The 20280-nt window shown below is 46.0% G+C and overlaps 1 long non-coding RNA gene across 1 annotated transcript in view; it reads right to left on the bottom strand.

Annotated features, from left to right (window-relative positions):
• The window catches only part of LOC140909398 (uncharacterized), an 86275-nt gene that overhangs the window by 5087 nt on the left and 60908 nt on the right, over positions 1 to 20280 (bottom strand). Inside the window, exon 3 of the long non-coding RNA XR_012158199.2 lies at positions 5380 to 5517. This is a non-coding gene — a long non-coding RNA (uncharacterized LOC140909398). The remainder of the gene's footprint in view (positions 1 to 5379; positions 5518 to 20280) is intronic.

The following is a 20280-nucleotide window of genomic DNA, read 5'->3' as shown; positions in this document are numbered from 1 at the left end:
AGCAATGTGTAATCATTACACTGGCCGTCAGAGGGAGCCCACATTGTTCCATCAAAGCAAAGGCAACAAATTGCAAAAAGGCCAAAACAAGCAATTACAATTTTTTTTATACAAATTCCTACAGAGTTCCTTCCATTGTCCGGTGGTGCTGAGTGTGCAGCAAATGTTCAGTTACTGAAGCGTTAAGCTGTGACTTACTGTAGTATAGCTTCTTCAGAGGGGAAGAAGGGCTGAGAGCCATTTTCCTGCCTCACTCTGATTTCAAGCTAGTCTGATAGTAACAACCTTTGTTTTTTAAGAAGTCCCAGTTAGTTCTGCATATAAAGCAGGCACTTTATCTACTGCACAACATTTGGCATTCGTTTTGCAAATAGAGTGAGAAAGACGACATTTTTCCATGAGTGTAATAAAGTATATTGGGAGTGACAACAAAAATTGAATATAAGGTCTAATAAAGTTCAAATCATATGTGTTCCCTAGATCCTACTAAAATCGACAAGCACAGAAAATGTCATGAAAAGCAGACTTAACGTATGGTTTGCTTTTGCTTCTTCAACAATGTGCGAGAGGAAAGAAGGTTCTTTGTTTTGTTTATTACATTTTGGTTACCAGTTACTCCATAAATAGGACACATAAAAATAATTGTATTACATGTTGATAGAATGACTCCGTTGGTTCATAATCCAACTGCAGTAGATGTTGGCAATATGCCAAACTCCCTGTAAAGTCCATCCTTATAGGATGAAATTCACCTGCTATGCAGAGAGCCTATGCATCACATAAGCCCTCTGTGTTGGAGTATGCTAACTCCACACAAGGCCACAAGGGTTAATGAGTGCTATGGGCCCACTTCGTCCTGCCTTGCTACACCTGCGTTCACTGTGAGATAATGAAGGGGCAGTTAACAAGGGATGAGGATAGCTCAGTAGTTAACTGACTCTGGAGAGGGTTTCCTGTTCCTTTTTCCCTGAGAAAAGGATCAGCCAGCCCTTTTGCAGAGATTACTGATTGCTAGAGCTCTCTGGAGGAAGAAGATAGGCCTGACACAGGACCACTAAGTTTGTTTTCTTTATAGGACTTTTTCTTTGCTTTATTATAAAGAGACTATGGGGAAGTCTGTGCTGCCTTGGACAGGCCTGAAGGGTGTAATGAGACTGTTGGAGGGATCCCTTGTTCAAGGAGGTGTGGGGAACTACCTCAGTAAACTCTATGTAGACTTTTGCCCCCTACCTGCATCTGCCCTGTAGCTTGTCGTGGACCTGAAGAGTGCACACGCTCAAAACAAGGCTCAAGTAATAGATTGGTCTTGTGCCGAACCTGTGCATAGGAGTGAATTTCACCCATAGAGAGTAAATGGCTGTGCTTGTTGACTTACACACTGCTCCAGTTCTCAGTATATGTGCACAGGTGTGCATGCCCACACACACAATACACACAGGGAAGCTATCTACTTACAGTACTCAGTCCCTATATATAATTGTACATAAAATACATATATACAATTGCTAAAATCCTCCAACCAGTGGTTGGCCCAAGTACCTGGGCTGCATTTTGAGTACATCTGCAAGGGGACAGTAGGGAAAAATCCCCTCCACCCGACCCATGAAGAATGGGTGCTGAGCTGCTGCACAGGCCCTCTTCCAGCTCAAGAGCTGTGGTAGGCTGTGCAGGCCCCTTGGTAGGTAAAAGATGAGGGAGTGTATGCAGTGGTGGTCCCCACCGTCTGTACTTGACCTGACCTGCCCCTTCCTGCCTCCTTTATGTAGCCCCATAGGTGGCTAACATAGAGTTGGGCTCTCCACCATGCATGAGTGCACATCCCATAGGCAAGCCCTCACATGCTGCTTGTACAGGAGAATCACACCAGTTCTGCTGTCTGAAAGGGCTGAATTCTAGTCATTCTAAATGCGTGATTTATATTGGACTGTACACAGAAAGTGGAGCTGGAATGGGCTGTTCTTTACAGCATGTTTCCCAGTGTGTTGTCTAGTGGAGTTTTAAATGACGGAAGCACCATTTCTTCAGTCACCACTTCCCATGGGGCTCTGTACAGACCTAGTATACGCATGCATACTGGGCCTATTCACTGAGTTTGGGGGCTGTGAAAATAGTTTTTCCACATGTGCTGTTTCCCTGTGCAACATTTTGAAAATTGAGGTGGTAAGAGACTATACCTTTCTAAGGTGGACCGTGAGCTGAACATCCTCTTGGTTCTTGCCTGTGATAAGGACTTTGCTGTCAGTTTTATTATAAAGTTTGTACTTGTGATTGCCCGCTGAATTTACAAACTTCTCCTTCCAAAGCTCACTCTTGGCATCCAGTCCCATCCATTTGACAAGATTTCCCTTTGGACTCCTCTTATAATTTTAAAAGTATACCCAAACACAATCTTGTGTTCCTCCAAATTGCCTTTTTCATTCTGATGGCTGCTATGTCGGCTTTGTGGAAGAATACTATTACAGCAGAAGATCTGTGACAAGAACGCAGAGCCGATCGATTTTTAGTATCGAAATAGACACAACAAAAGGCTGTTCGTATTTTTTTTTAAAGGATCATGGGTGTATTATGTTAGTGCTTATAGAATATAAAAATGAAGCATCCCTCTTCCTCCAGTTCCTCATACTGTTGCCAGTAATCATTCTAGGTTCCCTCAGAGTTCAGGGAGCACTAAAGGGGCAAAAAATACTTTCTCGCATCCGTTTATATTGGTTGATGATATGATATTCCTGAGCAGGATTCAAGCTCTGGCACAAGTTAATAGTAGAACAGATGAGACTATGGAGGTTGAATTTCAATCATCATGTGGTTATTAGCCTTTTTGAAGTTTTTTTTTTCCCCACCCTGTTTGCTTAATGCCCTCTCACCAAATGCAATTCCTACAGGTCATCTTTACCTCAATTTCAATTTAATTACTTTCTAGCAAAGGGTCTTTGCTTGCTCACACTTCTGATTAATAAAGAACACATGCGGCATTGATTTTTTTATATAATTTTCAGTATTAGATCTCTGTGTGATTAGCAAGATTGGCTGTATCTGTGATGTGAGCTACTTAATAAGTCCAGTGCAATTATCAAGACCACTTGTTGACCTGAAGAAGGTTGGGTGGGTTTTTTTGCGGGGGGAAGGGGGAGTCAAATTTTGTTTTAGATGCTAATATGAAGCTTAATTTAACCTCTGTGATCTAAAAATCAGCCTGTGCAACAAGAAGAAATTAGTTTTGTGAAAAATTTCACAATTTTGCTTTTACACATGTTGAAGTTTCCCATTAATGTGAAACTTTGAGAGCTGTAATTTGGCAGCAAAAATATACAAAACTCTGGACTTGCTTTTCGCAAAGAAAACAATTCTGCTAGGAAGTAAAAATGAGACTGCTGTGAATTTGCAATGAAATCCCAAATTAACACATTTTGAGCCTCTTTGACTTTCTTTGCAAATATTTCACACTGGATACAAGAAAAATAGGTTGATACTTATAGATTCTACCTAGATCAGAAATATTACAAGGAAAGCATTGCTCATGTTACTTCAGTTTTAGCTGAAATCAGAAAATTCACGGAAACAACCAAATAGCTTTCCCCAACTCTGTCAAAAAACGTAAGCATTGTTCTCTCAAACTTTAAAGTGTCTATTCCCCCACTCCCCCCGCCCCATGTCTGATAGCTTAGATGGTTATAACTTTGGACAAGATCTTACCATGGAGCTACCAATTTGCTATATGCATGAACTATTTTGTAATAACTATGGGACTAAGACTTTGGGATGCTGGGTATCACAGCGCCTAACTTCTAAGCACCTAGAAAATCACAGGAACGACACTGTGATCCATAAAGCTGAGTTAGGTTCTGAGGTTCCCAAGACAATGAATGGGGTGAGAGAGACACCTTAGAAGGTGAGTCACAAAAACCTGCACGCTAGCTGGGGAGTTGCCTAAATTAGCCAATGGGAGATGCTGGTGAGAGGGGTGTGTTATAGAGCCCACCTTTTTCTTGGAGATAGGTGCCTCCCTGCAGTTCAGACTTAGGACCTTCTATCTGCTAGGGATCCTTGAATGGGAACCAGCTGCTTGGAGTCAGGCAGCTTAGGTTATTAAAGTGTTTCTTGTGGGAATGAGTTCAGTGCCTGCCTTGCTCCATACAAAATGGGGGTGTGTGGGGAGGTGGTGCTATCACTCACCTTATACATTTTACCTCAGTAGTTAAAGCACTCATCTGGGATGTGGGAGACTGAGGTTCAAGTACCCTCTCTCTGCCAAAGGGGGGTGTTCTAACCTCTGAGCTATGGGATAGGCTCATGTGGGGGCTACCTCAGTCATAGAATCATAGAATCATAGAATATCAGGGTTGGAAGGGACCTCGGGAGGTCATCTAGTCCAACCCCCTGCTCAAAGCAGGACCAATCCCCAATTAAATCATCCCAGCCAGGGCTTTGTCAAGCCTGACCTTAAAAACTTCTAAGGAAGGAGATTCTACCACCTCCCTAGGTAATGCATTCCAGTGTTTCACCACCCTCCTAGTGAAAAAGTTTTTCCTAATATCCAACCTAAACCTCCCCCGCTGCAACTTGAGACCATTACTCCTTGTCCTGTCCTCTTCTACCACTGAGAATAGTCTAGAACCATCCTCTCTGGAACCACCTCTCAGGTAGTTGAAAGCAGCTATCAAATCCCCCCTCATTCTTCCCTTCCGCAGACTAAACAATCCCAGTTCCCTCAGCCTCTCCTCATAAGTCATGCGTTCCAGACCCCTAATCATTTTTGTTGCCCTTCGCTAGACTCTCTCCAATTTATCCACATCCTTCTTGTAGTATGGGGCCCAAAACTGGACACAGTACTCCAGATGAGGCCTCACCAATGTCGAATAGAGGGGAACGATCACGTCCCTTGATCTGCTCGTTATGCCCCTACTTATACATCCCAAAATGCCATTGGCCTTCTTGGCAACAAGGGCACACTGCTGACTCATATCCAGCTTCTCGTCCACTGTCACCCCTAGGTCTTTTTCCGCAGAACTGCTGCCTAGCCATTCGGTCCCTAGTCTGTAGCTGTGCATTGGGTTCTTCCATCCTAAGGGCAGGACTCTGCACTTATCCTTATTGAACCTCATCAGATTTCTTTTGGCCCAATCCTCCAATTTGTCTAGGTCCCTCTGTATCCTATCCCTGCCCTCCAGCATATCTACCACTCCTCCTAGTTTAGTATCATCCGCAAATTTGCTGAGAGTGCAATCCACACCATCCTCCAGATCATTTATGAAGATATTGAACAAAACCGGCCCCAGGACCGACCCTTGGGGCACTCCACTTGACACCGGCTGCCAACTAGACATGGAGCCATTGATCACTACCCATTGAGCTCGACAATCTAGCCAACTTTCTACCCACCTTATAGTGCATTCATCCAGCCCATACTTCTTTAACTTGCTGACAAGAATACTGTGGGAGACCGTGTCAAAAGCTTTGCTAAAGTCAAGAAACAATACATCCACTGCTTTCCCTTCATCTCCGGTTGAAGTTGTTTCCCTGTGGATAAATAATGAAAGAATAATTGGAGCAGGGGGACTGGACCTAGGGTCTCCCACCTCCCAGATGAGTACACTAGCTACTGCACTACTGAGTCATTCTCTCTTGCCCACTCTGGCCCAGTTTGGATTAATACTTAGTCATTCGTTTCCTGTTTATCCCCAGGGGAACAGCTTCAACAGGAGAAGCTGAGATTCCCACATCAGAATATTTCATAGCTCAGTGGTTAGAGCTCTCTCCTGGAAGGTCAGTGTTCAAACTTGTTTAAACAAATCTAGATTCCCCCCTGCAAAGTCATGCAGTTGGAACCCCGCCAAACCTCCTAGCTTCAGTGTGTGACCTCCTCCCTCCACCTATGCCACAGAAACCATTAGAGATTGAATCTATGGGGGCTGAAGGGAGGTATTGACACCGGCTAGATTGTTGACTTTGCGGCAGATTTGGATTAGAACACTTAATGGTTTATGCTCATTAGGATCAGTTGTTGCTTTTTACTCTATTTCAGACACTCTTGATTTCCCCCTAAAAGCCCAAAGAACTTCATCAAAGAACTGATAGAACATTCCAATCTAACGCTTGTTCTGTGGACATAGACATGTTCTTTGGATGTGCTGACTTGAAAAAACATCACTGTCTGCATATGGGCTGTACAAAAATAAATCCACATCCCAGGATTTAAGCTGTAGATAATTCAGCCTGAAGGCACCCAATTTGGATCTGTATTTTCATATTGTTTGTTTTATTTCGTCAGCAGTACAAATGATTAATTTACAAATCTGAGCAGATTCTTGAGAGGAACACCACAGCTGAAGTTAAGTTTGTTTCCGCTTGACTAGTGCACCTAAGATAGGCTAAGTAGCTGGATGTTTAGAGTTGAGTTTCAGGTAAGTGTCTGAATGTTTGGGTGTTTACCTGCATAAGATGAACTTCTGAGGAGGGTCTTCTTAAACCATCTACCCTTACATTCTGAGCCTTCATCAAGCTTTCCTCCCTGTGGTAGGCCACCGCTCCCCTCGCATATACACTCCTGATGGCAAGCTTTCTTGGGTTAGGGTGTGCTTTGTGGCCAGTTATCCCCATCAGGCAACTGGGCAGCAGGGGCATAAGTACACAGTCCCCTCTTTCAGCCTTGATGTCTCTAAGCAATCAGCCAGCCAGTAGAACCAGTCTGTACTAATTTATCATCGGGGTGACGGGCTTTCAGTGTGTTCTAGAAGAGGCAAGGAAAACTCTTGCCCAAATGTTTCATCTATCTGTTTCTGGTTCTGGATGGAAACTAGAAGCAAAAAAGATACTTACCTGAATTTCAAGGGGTGCGTGTTCTTTTCTGTGTGTGTGTTTCCTACATCTTCAGCTGGGTTAGCTTTGTAGCTACTTGCCTCATTCCCTGAACTGAACCAAAGGAAAGCTATGGCCTGTGTGAATATGCAGGTAAACTAGATTCATAGTTAATTGGCTCATTACCTGACTTGCAGCCAAAGAAGGCTGTGCTGCTCCTTGAAGAGAGAATACGTAGTAGTGCACACAGTTGCTCGCTAAATTATTAAAATACATATCTTGGAGAGGAGAGAACTTACCACATAAAAAGTCTAGGGCCAAAATTAATAGAATACTTCGCTATGGGCTTGATCCAAAAATCCATCGAAGTCAATGGACAATCTCTCCCTTGAATTCAGTGAGCTTTGGATCAGGGCTTAAAGCTGGGTTCCTGGACAACTTGGGTCAGTATTTTCAAAGGTATTTGGATACCTTAAAATGCAGATAAGCACCTAAGGGGATTTTCAAAAGTGCCTAAGCAGGTTAGTGCTCAAGTGCCGTTCAAATCACTTTGGCACTTCTAGGGATTTACAAAGCCTCTTTAGGTGACTGAAGACCTTTGAAAATCTGGCCTGTTGTGCCTGATTTTCAGAAATGCCAAGGACACTCTGAAAAAATGAAGCACAAGGGGTGTCAAGTTGGCTACCCAGAAATTCAGGCATGCAGATCTAGTGCCTGTTTCTGAAAATATTGGCCATAGTCCATGAGACTAAACTGGCCTGTAGTGGCAATGAAAATAGTGTAAGTACAATATACAAGAAGGGAAGAGGGGAAATGACAAGGTACTATAGCTATAAATATCTAAGGTTCTGGGAAGTGTTTTAAGATATATTTGTATCCTAAGAAAAGTAGCACGTCATCATGTAACTAAAGGTATGTAGGCATTACAATACAGCAAGGGGGCAGATTTGCCACTTCACTTTGTCATGGCCTGCCTCTAGGGTTGCCAACCCTCCCAGTTTGGCTGGAAGTCTCCCAATATTGGGTTCGATCTCCCAGAGGCTACTGAAGCCAAACCAGGATATTTTAGACCGCTAAAAGTATGATGTTGCAGTGGGGTAAGGCAGGCTCCCTATCTGCCCTGGCTGTGTGCTGCTCCGGAAGCAGCCAGCGTGTCTGGGAGCAGCTCCTAGGCGGAGGCACAGCCAGGGCGTCTCTGTGTGCTGCCCCTACCCTCAGTGCTTCCTCTGCAGCTCCCATTGGCTGGGAATGGGGAACTGTGGCTAATGGGAGCTGCAGGGGTGGTGCCTGCAGGAAGGGCAGCACGCAGAGCCGCCTGCCTGCCGCGAGCCTAGCAGCTGCAGGGAGATGCCGGTCACTTCCGGGAGCCACCTGAAGTAAGCACTGCCTGGCCAGACCCTGCACTCCTAACCCCCCTTCTGCACCCCAGCCCTGAGCCCCCTCCTGCATCCAAACTCCCTCTCTCACCCCAACAACCTTCCCTAGGCTCAGCCCGGAGCCCTCTCTCACACTCCAAAACCCTCAGCCCTATCCCCCAGCCAAGAGCCCTCACCCCCTCCCAAACCCCAACCCTCGCTGCATCCCGGTGAAAGTGAGTGAGGGTTGGGGAGAGCGAGCAACGGAGCGAGGGGTGCTGGGCCTTGAAGAAGGGGCAGGGCATGGGACAAGGGTGTTTGGGTTTGTGCAATTAGACTGTTGGCTCTATGTGCACCTATGTACTACTTCACACCTGGAAACAAGGTCTAAGTTACCAACACAGCAATGTGAAATCAGCTCTTGTGCCCCTGTGTGGGTATCTAGGCCAAACCACAAAGTAGTCCTTCGTGTTCTCTGAACGACAATTTTTGGATGGAGTTTCTGTAAGAGTCAGAGCTCCTTCATACACTAATATGTCTTGGCCCTGCAAAGTTCCTGTAGAGCTGTGCAGACCCTTTTCCGTGCCAATCTTCACTGAACCAGAATGCCATGCTCTTCAGCCAGTTCCAGTGCTTGCCATTGGTGCAGTGCCAGGCTCCATGCACAGACACGGAGGGCAGAAATGGGAAGGCTTAATTATTACACTAATCGGAGTGATAGAGCTACTTGGGGGAATCCAGAATTAGAATCTGCCTTTCTGATTTTAGCTTTTGTTTTTATTTGTGTTTTCCTCAAACATATTTAAGAATGACACGTGTGATCAAAAGAAACACATTGCACCAAAAAAACCCACTTAAAATCTCTCTCTTGTCTGCATGCATAAGAAACACACAAACACATTGTGCAAACAGAAATAATTTTGAGCTTGGTGGTGCATCAGGCCCCTAATGTACGTTCTTATCGGACATGTAGGAAACATTCTGGATTTACTACCAAGGGAGGATTTTTGTCTTTAATTTTGTTTTGTAAGGGGAATAGCTTTGAATTCCATTAAATGTAATTTCTCACTAAAGAGACTGTTTTGAATGCTGTGGCATGAAAAATAAATTAAACTAAAATTTCAGTTCCCCAGCTCTCCCAATTGAATAGGTTACCTCTGATTAGTTCCTGTAGCACTGACTGGCTTCGTTATATTTATTTGTTCAGAAGCTCCTATGTTGGGTTCTGGACACCTGTGCCAAAATACAAAACTCAGGGAAAGAATCCAAACTGATGGCTTGCTCAGTCCCATCTCACAAATGGCTGTGGTGAGGTCAGACAAGAGAGGCCATCAACTCAGACTCATGCATGCAGCCCTGGAAAATAACCCAGGCTTGAGGTGTGCCTGTGAGCTGTCTGAGAATAGAGTCATTCTGGCCCCAAAGTTGAGGGAGACAAGAAGTGCTTTTTGGTCCTCTCTGCCTCCTTTTCCTGGCTCTCCTCTTGAGTTCTCCATGCCTTCCTTATTCTGTTTCCCTCCCTCTGACGCACTCTCTCTCCTTCCCCTATAAATTCCTCCTGCCTCCTCTCCCATTCCTCAACCCTGAATCCTCCCGCCCACCTCAAATTCCCACTTCTGTTTGGCTCCCAGCTCCACTGGATTTTCCCCTCCACTCAATCTGATCCCTCATAGTTCCCTTTGTTCCTACCGTCCTCTGTGTGTGTGTGTGTGTGTGTGTGTGTGTGTGTGTGTGTGTGTGTGTGTGTGTGTGTGTGTGTGTGTGTGTGTGTGTGTGTTTCTCTCTCCCTTTTTCATTTACCATCTTCCACCACCCCAGGAACTTGCAGTGAGCTCTGGGATGTGCTTCAGGGTCGTCTCCTTACACTTGCCCATGCACTTCAGACCTGAAGTCAGATTCATTCTCTCTCTCTCTCTTTTCCCTATTTCTCTGCCTGGTGGTGACTGCCCGCAGAGCTTGCTGTTTCATTGCTGTTGAGTGACTCTGCAGGGGGAAGGCAGAGGGAGAACACACCTCTGGGCACTGCTGGCCTTGCCTCTCCTAAATGCTGCCTTCCCTCTGATTCCTCTATTGGGCTGAAAGTTGGGCACTTCAGAGAGGGGAAAGGCATGTCTTTACACTCAGATTGCCATGCCAAGGAGTGGATGTGTAATCCAGAGTCAAAGATCCTTCGTGGAAGGTGCCCTACCACCAGCTTTCTCCTTTTTTAAAACAGGGTGTGGTTGGTTTGAGTGTCTCTTTTTAGTAGCCAGCTGTCAAATAGTTAGAATAATACCCCAAACTCAAACTGGATACTAGGGGTATGTGCCTGGATAGTAGGGGTGTGATTGCAGCTCAAGTAGACATACCTGAGCTAGCTTTAATCTAGCGATGCCATGGTAGCATGTGCTTCAGTGCAGGCTGTACAAACCTGCCAGGAAGCCAGGGTAACTATTCGCAGGGCTAGCCCACACTGACACAGCTTCATTGCTCCAGAACCTGAGCTAGCTAGATTAAAGCTAGCTCAGGTATGTCTACTCGAGCTGCAATAATATTCTGTAATTGCAATATGGATATACCCTTGGTGGAGGCTAGTGCCTAAACCACAGAGCGCCAATGTAATGCATTAATGTGAGTGAAGCACTGCTTACTGAGGGCCTGATCCATCATGCTTTGAACTTAATGGGTAGACTCCCATTGACTTCAATAGGCATTGGCTCAGGACCTATGTGATAGACACACTCTGCTTTAACTTCAGTTTCTAGAGGTCTCTGTCCATCCCTGGAGCCTTGTATCTCTTTGCTTCCAGAGCTACCATATTGATGAAAAAGACCATTAATCACTTTCATCAATGGACACTGTAGAATTAATTGGTCCCTATTATGAGCTGGCTTTGTCCACTCCAGTTTCAAATTACTCTAGCAATACGGCTTTCCACACCTCCTTTGGAGAGCATTCCGGGGTCTTAATAGATGTCATAGTTTGAACATCTTTCCTATTATCAAGAGTAAATATTACATTTGGCTTAATTTCTTCCCATAATTCCTAGTGGTTCCTCCTTCAATCCCTCTAACAGTTCCTCTCCATCCTTGATGTTGACACCCTTCAGATACTTGTGTACACAGCTATCTTATCCCCATCATTTGGGGGAAAGCCATATGTAGTGCCCCCTCTCCACCTGGTTACCTTCTTTAATGCCAAAATGCTTACAGGTTTTGATGGACAGGTCTGGGTTCTTTTGAATTCCGCCACCCATTCAGCAGGGTGTATCATCTTAATTTTTTCCTATGAATTTATTTAGTGGTACCTCCACCCCCCTTGCTCCTTCCTGGCAGGGTCACCAGGGCAGCTTGGGAGGAAAATTCCAGCCATAGGGTAAAACCAACTTACTTGCCAGATAGTTGGAGACTTCCAAGAAATAACACAAACCCGTACAATATATTCAACACAATAGTTATATTAAACAGGAGACAAATATAATAGGGCAAACCACTATTTTTAGGTTCACCGGTGCCTACGCCGCTAATACCTATGACTTTCCCCTGTCATGTGACTTGATATAGCAAATATAAGATTAGTGTCCCATTGGTACACGTACTTTATCGGGGCCCTTGATGACCTATGACCACAAAATTCTTCTTTGCAGTGGTTTAGCAGTGTGGCTGACTGGATTCAGTACAGCCCAAAGGACCCACAAGTGGGAGAAGGTGGTAAATCCCTCCACAAGTTTAATATGCAGCAGGTTATAAAATCCCCCAAACCTTTACTCCCTGGATTGAGGACACAGTTCAGGGAGTAGGGGGTCCCCAAAACAAATTCCCTGACTGACTGACTAAAAGATGGTGCACTCACAAACTCCATGAATGATCCTCTGGACTCCTCAGTCACTGCAGAGATGACTCTGGACTCCTCAGTCACTGCAGAGGGGCTGTCTTTGCTGTCAGGGATCCTCTTCAGGCAGGAATCAGGCTGTTTCGGTCCCAGGATTTCCCTTCACCACAAAGGGGTGCAGGGCTCAAGGTGCAGATTAACACAACTGTACTAAAATCCAAACTGTAGTCTCCTAGTCCAGTGACCAGACACACTCACAGCAGGCAGCAGCCCTGGACTAGCAGCCAGAGCAGAACTGACCATGTGGTGACTGGGCTCACCTAGGGAGCTGGAGGGCGAACTCAGCCTGGCTGGGGAAGTTTCCCAGCAAATGCTACAAACTGGGAGTCATCAGTGGAGAGGGAAAAGCCAAGCTGAGGGATCTTGCTTTCAGGTCCCTAGAGGCCAGTTCTTATGGGGAACCCTGTATGCAGGCCTGGGACTCACCAGCTCCCCACACAGCCAGTCCTGCCTTTGCCCCAGCTGGCTCCAGCCTGACTCAAAAATGGCTTCTCCCCTTTCCTGAGTTTTCCTTGGCTCCCCCTCCCTACCAGGGACAGTGTGCCTCTCCCTGAGCTGCCAGCAGACAGAGCCCCAGGAATCTAGGTAATCTCCTTGGGGGTTACACATATGGTAATCCATTGTTCAGTATGTATCGGGTGACACACTGAACAATATGAAACATGGAGAATATGAGTTTGTTACAGATATGGGACTTAATTATTTAGCTTGCTCAAAGAGTAGAAACTTCTCATGCTTGAAGCTCTGGAGGGCCCTTGTTCAATCTCCAGTCATACATAAAATGCCGGTCATCAAAATACATCATTATTTCTGCTCACCTTTTCATATAAATTAATCCCTCCAGGCCCTTAGTAACTGTTGTAGCTGCTTCATAATATTCTTGTTTCACTTCTGGCTAATATTTATCTGTGTTGTTGCTTCAAACCCAGAGTGTTCTCCTTTCCCTACTATTACAGGCCTCCCCGTCCTTCCTCACCTTTATTTTACCTCAAGCCCCAGAACTTTCTTGTAGGCTTCCCTCTCCACAATATCACTGTGCTGTGGAGACCAGGGCCAATCAGTATCAAATCCTTTTTTATTTTATTATTTCTTTATCCTGATCTGGGGCATGAACTTGCAAGGAACAATATTAGATAAATGTGAAGTCTCCAGAGATACTTCAAATAGCAGCAGGATGGGTAGCACAAGGGAGGGCTCAGTGAGCTGAAAAGAATGATAGCACAAGAGGCTCATTTAATTTTTGTCTTCTGTATTTCTTTAGAAGATGTTAAATATTCATAGCTGTGTCAATCAACTTTATTCAGTCCTGCGCTTTAGGGAGTAGTGATTGTCCAAGTGTTGTCAGGCTCATCCCCACAGCTTCCAGCCTCTCATGAATAAACTTATTAAAGTGGGGTGAAAAGGATATAGTGGGAGGGAAGCAGAGAATCCGAATAATATGCTGACACCTTCAACAACTTATTTTAAAAGCTGAATCTCTAGTGTCTTCACATTGGATACTACAATACTGAGGTGTTGAAACTGGACCCATTACTCAGCAACCACATATCCTTTGCGATAAGGACTCCTTAAAACAGGAGAAGAGAAAAAAATTCTCTGTTATGCATTTGTTGTTTAAGTGCTGTGGCTCTATACAGCTTCTTCAGTACTTGTGAGCAAAACTATATAACTAGAAACATCAGGCTTGATACTGAAAGGGGCTGACTACTCATAAGTCCCACTGGGTATGTCTACACTGCATTGTACACCCAGCTCAGTCTCAGGTGTGAGCCCAACTCTCTCGCCCCCCTCCCTCCCCCACTGTCCACACACACATCTTTTTCACTTGGGTCAGTAATCCCTCAGGACCTGAGCTCTAGGACCTACCTAGCAGGGCAGGTCTGAGCCAGAGACCAACTGTGCCTGAGGTCTGATGCAGTTTATACCTGGGTTCCCAGACGCAGAAGGTCTGTTTTCAGTATGGCTGTGGCCACGTGGTTTTGAGACCCGATCCAGCAATTGTAAACCTGGGTTTACAGTGTAGTAGAGACATACCCCCCTGAGGTCAGCCAAAAACTGAGGGCACTGAAGGAGTCACACAGCACTTCTGAGGATCAGGTCTATAAACGTACTGTGATCATCCTTAAAATACCAACATACCACTTTAGTGTGTTCTTGAGAAGAATGATGGACTCATGGTTTAGACAATGGCCTGGAGATCTGGGTTTAATTCCTGGTTCTATCAAAGGCTACCACTGTGACCCTGCACAAGCCACTTAACTTCTCAGTGTCCCTGTTTACTGTCTGTAAAACGGATATAATATAATCCTTCCTTTCTTTCACTCATTGGTCTGGTCTGTTAAGACTGTAGACTCTTTGGGACCGAGAGTGTCTCTTACTATATGTTTGTACAGGGCCTAGCACATTGGGGCCCTGACTTCAATTAGGGTCTCACTACTAACAATAATCTGAGGTGCCATATTATTTCCCTGTTCAGACTAGAAATTAATTGTGCCATGTAACTGTAGCTTTTGGTCTCTCTTGCCAATCCTCCTGGTCTAATGGCTTTCCTCAGGACACTGCTGACAACAGCCCGGATTTAGGTAGCATTTCCTTAGGACTCGCGGCAACGGAAGTTTTCAGAATAGGTACCATTTTCTCCCTCATGTCTCTCACAGGAGCTAAGAAGATGTAGGCACATTTCTACTTCACTCTTGAACCTAGGGTGGAGATGAGGAAAGTGGAGGCCCATTCTAGTCCCAAAAGTGCTGCTGTGTCCCTCCTTCCTTACAGGACAGTCTAGTTTGAGTGGAGATAAGAGCTCGGCTCAACAGCTAAGTGGAGGCACTACTAGACACTCTTCCAGCAGAGGAGTCAGAGGAAAGCGTGCAGCTTCCTTCCTGCTGGCTGGAGTTTCAAGAGGTAGGGAGGAAAATTCCATTTTCATACAAGCTTGGAGCACATAACTGAAGCAGAGAACTCCCACCAGCTCCTTTCCCAATGGTGGAGAGGACACAACTGCTGAGAGGGTAGGTAGCAAACACCCTCTGATGGAGAGACTGGAACTAATGGAGTGGTGGTGGTAGAAGAATAGATAGCATGGAGGTGAGACAAGGCAGCATAGAGCTTGGGAGGTAACTGGGTGGGTTGGCAGAACGGAGGTGATGGTGGTGGGGGGGATACAGAACACTAAGAGAAGTCACAGAGCATGGAGGGAAACTGAGAGCTGAGGGACAATAGTGAGAGGACACAGCACTATACATTTGCACAAATGCACAGACATGTAGATGCTGTTCTGTAGAACCAACCTATTGCCAACCCCCGCTCCCCAACTTTGAGGCAAAATTACTCACTTCCCCCTTTTCTCTTCACCCACCCAACCCACCTTTTTATAATCTATGACAAAAAATACTATAAGGTCATTATGGTCACTTAGTCTGAACTTCTGCATAATGCAGGCCACAGAACCTCACCCAGGAACAGAGCATATACTTTAGAAAGGTATCCAGTCTTAATTTAAAGACCGCAAGTAATGGAGAATGGTGGAGGACAGAAAAAACATTTGACAAAAGACTGAGATTTCAAAATCTGGTTTTGTTCTGAACAGGAGTGAAAACTAAAAATTCTGAAATCCTTCCAAAAAAAATTGCCCCCACCCCCAATTGTTTTGTCATTAAAAACATTTTGTTTTGACAAACTTAATATTTGATTTTGACTTTTTTTTATTTTGTACTAGTGTGTAATATACGCATTTTTTTTGAAAAAGAAACAAAGTTGTTTCCAAACAGAAAATCCGTTTCATTCCAACATTGAACAGTCTATTTCAACATTGTTTGAATGCCTTATTTTTGGGTTTTTCCTAAATAACATTCCAGAGAAATCTACCTGATTTCACTAGATGTTTAGATTTCAGTGGAAATGCATATTCTGATGGAATATAGCTGTCAAAGTTTCTCCACCGAGCTCGACAGAATCCATCACATCACCAGGTAAGTTTTTTCCAATGTTTAATTACCCTAATAGTAAAAAATTAGCCTTATTTCTAATCTGAATTTTATGCACAATGGCCTATGACTAAGGTGCTATATTAATAAATTTTTAGTCTGACTTTGTCTTGCTTTAGCTTCCAGCCTCTTAAATTTTTTATGCCCTTTGTCCACTACACTAAAAGCCCTCTACTATCAGAAATCTTCTCAGGTAGATATTTAAGAGGTGTCTTGATCACTCTCCGTAAACTTTTCTTTGTTTAAGCTACTCTCACTGAAGGTAGATTTTTTTTATTTTTTTTTCCTTTTCCCAAACATCAAATCATTCGTGTCAGCTCTTTTCTAAATTCTCTAAAAGGATGTGGACACCAGAACTGGACAGTGTTCTGGTAACGGTCACTAATGCCGTATACAGCAGCAATAATATCTCCCTACTTTCTACTTGGTATTCCTTTCAACGGTTGCATCTCTGCAAACACTTGTCGTCTTTTCAAGGATGTATTGCAATGACTTTATCTTGAAAATAATCCGAGACTTTGATGATCTCATAAAAAGCAAGGTTTATTAATATATATAGAGAAAAACAGATTAACACAAAAGAAAGTCATGGATGACAAATTGTGCCTTAAACTCTGCCAAAGCTACTCCAGATAGACACTCTTCATGTGGTTTCCAGGGGAATAAGCCATCCTTTGTCTTTCTGGTGCATGTATCCTTTTTCTCCAGCTTGTCCCTTTTTGTCCAGTGGTGAGCTGGAGCCGGTTCGCGCAAACCAGTTGTTAAATTCTGAAGCCGTTTTAGAACCGGTTGTTAACCCGCTTCCCTGCAGGGGGCGCTGAGGCTTTGATAGGCTCCGGCCGGGAAGGGATGTAATTCGTCCTCTAGTTGCTGGGGGCACTGCGCTGCAGGAGCCATGTGGGCTGCGGCCTGGCCCTGGGCATGAGCCCTGTTGCTGCTGCTGCTCCCCTGGCCCTGGGGCTCCTGATGCTGCCTGGTGGGTCCCTGGCTGCTCTGCTGGGCCTGGGCTGCGTCTTGCTGCTCTCCCCTTGAGTACCCACCACCCTGCCCGCAGCCAGCCCCTGCCTCCAGCCACCCCCGCACCCCCTGCCTGCAGCCAGCCCCTGTCTCCAGCCACCCCTGCACCCCCTGCGCTGCCCGCAGCCAGCCCCACACCCCCTGCCTGCAGCCAGCCCCCGTCTCCAGCCACCCCCGCGCCCCCTGCCTGCAGCCACCCCCACGCCCCCTGCCCTGCCCACAGCCAGCCCCCGTCTCCAGCCACCCCCGCACCCTCTGCCCCGCCGCCAGCCCCTGCCCTGCCACCAGCCCCTGCCTCCAGCCACCCTCTGCCCTGCCTGCAGCCACCCCCGCACCCTCTGCCTGCAGCCAGCCCCTGCCGCACCCCCTGCCTGCAGCCAGCCCCCGTTTCCAGCCACCCCCTGCCGCACCCCCTGCCAGTAGCCAGCCCCTGCAGCCAGCCCCTTCCACACCCCCTGCCCTGCCTGTAGCCAGCCCCTTCTGCACCCCGTGCCCGCAGCCAGGCCCCGTCTTCAGCCACCCCCTGCCCTGCCTCCAGCCACCCCTGCACCCCCTGCCCTGCCCGCAGCCAGCCCCCGTCTCCAGCCACCCCTGCGCCCCTGCCTCCAGCCACCCCCGCACCCCCTGCCTGCAGCTAGCACCTGCCGTACCCCCTCTACCCCCTGCCCACAACCAGCCCCTGCCGCATGCACCTCCTGTCCTGCCCGCAGCCAGCTCATCTTCAGCCACCCCCGCACCTTCTGCCCGCAGCCAGCCCGTCTCCAGCCACCCTTGCACCCCCTTGCCCTGCCCGTAGCCAGCCCCTGTCTCCAGCCACCACCTGCCACACCCCCTTGCCCTGCCCGCAGCCAGCCCCTGTCTCTAGCCAGCCCTGCACCCCCCTGCCCTGCCTCCAGTCATCCCCTGTCCTTCCTCCAGCTAGCCCTGCCCCACGCCCCTGTCTGCAGCTGGCCCCACGTCCACTGGTGCCCTGCAGTTCCCAGGGCAGTCACCCTGCACACCTGCTTCAACGAGTGGGGCAGGGAGCAGCTGGGACTCACACATGTGCACACCCTAAGGTGACCAGACAGCAAGTGCGAAAAATCAGGACAGGGGGTGGGAGGTAATAGGAGCCTATATAAGAAAAAGACCCCAAAATCGGGACTGTCCATATAAAATCGGGACATCTGGTCACCCTAGTACACCCCCAGGGAGCGGCGGGGACCCACACACGTGAAACGGAGATCATTTCTAGTTCAGGCCCATCTTTTTAAAAAAGAGCTTTAGGCAGGGTTAACATACATCCGTATTTTCCCGGACAAGTCAGGCTTTTTGGTTCTTAAATCACCAGCTGGGAGGGAAAATACGGACGTATGGTAACCCTGTTGGTCCAAAAAATACATACTGGGGCACATCCCTTAAATCAGAACTTTTTATAGGGAACCGATTGTTAAGATTTTGGCAGCTCATCACTTCTTTTGTCCCTTGATGTTCGTTAACAGGCAGCACTCGTGGACAGTCTCTAGTGTCATGTCATCCTCCCCCTTTGCTCTAAATGCCTTATAGTCTGTTACCCTTTTTGATGTTAGAGGTGTGACAGAATTCATTAGTGAATCAGGCATGCAGGTATAGGTTACATCAGTTTTCAGCAACAGGATGTTTGATGTGGTGTAGATGGAAATGGGTGGGATAGGCCCTATCTTCTGCACAATAACCGTTTATCCCACTATCTGCTAGGACCCCCTCATTTAGATCTAGTGTTGTTTCCCAAATAACTTTCTCAAAACCGAACACTTAAAACATGTCTTTGATCTTGTTTTCACTATACTCATTTTAAAGTGCCAGTACCTAGTTTGTCTCTCTCCCTTTTGAAACTTAAAATCCTTTGGAAGTTGTTACCACACAATAATTATTTCCTGGCCCACCTAAGCTTCCCCCACTCCAAGACTGCTGGCTCTTTTGTTCGAGCCTAATAATATGCAAAATCTTGCTCAAGTGTCCTAGACAGGGCTTATATTATGTTAGTATAACTTTTACAATTAATCTCCTGTAAATATAAATTGACAGATTAATTCTGATCTGTCACAATCGGATACTGTGGTATGGTAACTACTGGAAAATGTTGACTTTTCAGTCATGGCTGCTGTAGTTTTGGTTGAACAGCTAGGGATTTTTTTTTTTTAAGTGGAAAATTTAGCCATTCCCTTTTAGTGCTGAAAATACAAATGCAGCTATATTTGGGATAGTGCCTGAGTATTGAAAAGTGAAGCAGATCATAAACAAGAAGTGGTTGCAGTATTTTCCGGTCAAATTTCACTGTCCAAACTGCGAGCAGTTTGTTTGCTACAGATCCCATTCTGAGACATGAGTGTAGCAGGAACTATTTCAGAGAGTAGATCCCCTGCCAGGTGATAAGCATACTCACCCTTTTGCAACACTGACGTATTTGGAGTGACTCGGGACAGGAAATAAAATCAGTCTCTTATCAACACTCCTGTGTTATGCCTGTATTACAGTGAGTGTCTGCGCGCTAGGTGCTGAGCACGAGGAGGACCTAGTAGCAACAGCAGTTGAGGTCAATCCAAGTCTTCGGTTGTAAACAAGATGGGGGCAAGGTCCTGTTCCCTGTCGGGCAGAATATAGCATGTTGTTGCCGCCCCCAGCGGCAAGGAAAAGTAGTTGTTGTTTCTCCAAGAAATTACAGGACTAGAAGTCTTGCCAAAGATGCTGTCCACTTTGATTAACACACTGTGCAGAAACAGGTGGCCATGACAAAAGCCTTTGAAGCAAATAAATTGTACTGGTGTCAAAGTGCACTCTTATTCCAAGGTAAAACGACTCCACTTGTCTTGGAAAAAAGTCTACTTTTCTTCTCCCCACATTTGCTGGACAGAGAAATCCAAATACAGTAACTGTTACCACTCTGAGCGTCTCCTGATAATTTACCAGAACCTCTTCTCTAACAAAATATGGTGTGGATTTTTAACAGTGAGAGTAATGAACCATTGGCACAATTTACCAAGAGAAGGGGGCAAATTCTCCATCGCTGGAAACCTTTAAATCAGGACTGGATGGGCTTGATGCAGGAATCACTGGATGAACTTATGTGATCTGTGTTACATAGAGGGTGAGATTTAGATGGTTGTAATGATCCCTATTGGTCTTTAAGCCTATTACTCAAATAGCATTAATTATCACCCACTGATCTGGACATGTCTGTGTGAATGGAAACGCACACATCCTTCTGTTTGTAAGGACTGGCTGAAGAGAGAGAACCTGGA

This window comes from Lepidochelys kempii, chromosome 3 (assembly GCF_965140285.1).
Source record: "Lepidochelys kempii isolate rLepKem1 chromosome 3, rLepKem1.hap1, whole genome shotgun sequence".
Classification (NCBI taxonomy): domain Eukaryota; kingdom Metazoa; phylum Chordata; order Testudines; family Cheloniidae; genus Lepidochelys; species Lepidochelys kempii.
Note: the sequence above shows the minus strand (reverse complement) of the source record. Positions and strands in the feature narration are given on the sequence as shown.